The sequence below is a fragment of the Crocodylus porosus genome, unplaced genomic scaffold (assembly GCF_001723895.1).
Source record: "Crocodylus porosus isolate Cpor-Errol unplaced genomic scaffold, CroPor_comp1, whole genome shotgun sequence".
NCBI classification, from domain to species: domain Eukaryota; kingdom Metazoa; phylum Chordata; order Crocodylia; family Crocodylidae; genus Crocodylus; species Crocodylus porosus.
The window spans coordinates 82354859-82357035 of NW_017728931.1; positions in this window are offsets into that span (position 1 = coordinate 82354859).

Sequence of the window (2177 nt, forward strand, 5' to 3'; positions counted from 1 at the left end):
GCCCTGCCCTGCCCTCCTCTCCCCAGCCCGGGAGCCCGCGGGGCAGGCGCGGGCGTCAGGGCACGTCTCCCCGAAACCAGCTCGTCCCACCAAGCAAACAAACGAAAAGAAGGGCTTTGTCAAGGCTTCCGCTCTAATCCCCCGCTCTTCTGCTCGTTCCAGTGTTTTTGCGCTGCCTCAACCTCCTGCAGGCTCGATGGGAGACGCCACGTGGAACAACAAAAGGGCAAAAGCAATACAAAGGCTGAAGAATATTGCCTGTACCATCCCATTCATCGCTCGGTGTTTTTCATGAATGGGATAATCACTTAAAAAGTCATACACATCTCTATAACACCCCCCCCCCATGTGGCACCAAAATATGTACGTGCACACAGACAAGGTTTTTAAACCAACACAGCTACAGCCAACATCCCCCCCAACACACACACGCACACACAACTCCATAATACTCCATATTGTGTATGTGTGTGTGTACATATACACAACACCAGACATGGCACCAAAATACAGGAGGTCCTCTCCCAGACAGTCACAGGTAGAAGCCAGCACATATTTCTAAACCTCTTGCACCCGTTGACCGTTCTCACACCTCTGAGATCTCATCTTCACCTCTTCTGGGCTAGATCTATAGGTTAAATAGGAAAAGAACCTTCAGGACTCTTTGCTTGGAAGAGGTGAAGATGGGAAGATCTCAGAGGCGTGAGTGGGCAAAACGTGGCCCAGCCAGGCCATTTTGTCTGGCCCGCGGGGGCCCTAAAAACTTTAGAAAATTAATATTCATCTGCCCCGGCTGCCTGTCATGTGGCCCTTGATGGCTTACCAAAACTCAGTAAGCAGCCCTCTGCACAAAATAATTGCCCACCCCACATGTAGCTAGTACAGAGACACTTGCTGTTACGGCCCTTTTTCTTCAAGAACAGCACGTGTAAGCCCTCCTCTGTCAGCAGAGCAACAACCATATATGGGGTTTTGCCAACACAGCTACATTGACTAGGGAGTATGACCCAGACGATAACTCTGCTGGCAAAATTCAGTAGTGCAAGACTAGACTTTAGTCTCAGAAAGAAAAGTAGTTCCTGGGTAAAACAGAACTGACTTAAGATGAGACCTGATGGGTAGAAAGCAATGCTGATACGAAAGAGGAAAACCATTAGGAACTGGCTAAATCTTTGATCACAGCCTCTATCAAAATGGTGCATTCCCCGACTGTCTTAGAAGAGCATCATATAAGAATTTCAAATTCATCGCTCAGTAATACATCTCCCATCTTCAGTCATGCTATCTTCTCAGACTTAGCACAATAATTCATCCCTTCATGGTGGCAAGCCCAGTCTACTGCAACTCACAGTCACCTGTGATAACAAGGAATAACGGCCACAAATTGATTGAGAGCAGGTTCAGGCTTGATATCAGGAGGCATTACAGGAGGTTAGGGCTGCCAGGCTCTGGAACGGGCTCCCAAGGGAGGTGGTGCTCTCCCCTACCTTGGGGGTCTTCAGGAGGAGGTTGGATAGATATCTGGCTGGAATATTATGATCCCAGCACTCATTCCTGCCCAGGGCAGGAGGTTGGACTTGATGATCTGTTCAGGTCCCTTCCAACTCTAAAAACTATACCAGGGGTCAGCAACGTTTTTGGACAGTGCAAAATACACCTGCAGCCTCAACTTGTAAAATGTCTATATGTCAGGGGTGGACAGTGGGGAAGCCATGAGGGACCCAATCCTTGTTGTGACAGCACAGCCCCAGTTCTTTCCCCACTGTCTGTCCTGAGGCCAAACAAAATGCCTTCGCATGCCATGCTCTGGCATCCATGCCAGGGGTTGCCTATTCTTGTTCTACACAGTGGAGGCTGGCTATGTGAAGGCTTCAAATGATTAAACCCAGCTTTCCATCTGCTAAAACAAAAATATTAAGAGTGTCACATCAATACTCCATATGTTACTGTGGCTTCACCTCCAAGTCCAGACAGTCTTTCAGGTCTTAGTCATTACCTTCAAAGCCCCAAAAGCTAAGATACAGCTGCCTCTAGAACTGCCTTTCCAGTCCTTTGGAACAATCTGCAAGGACCCTGGAGCTGAGCAGAGATGGGGGCCAGAGGGAAACAAAACACACAGCATGACATTTTAATGGAAGGGAAAGATAGCGCATAGAAGTCTCTTCAGACAGAGTACT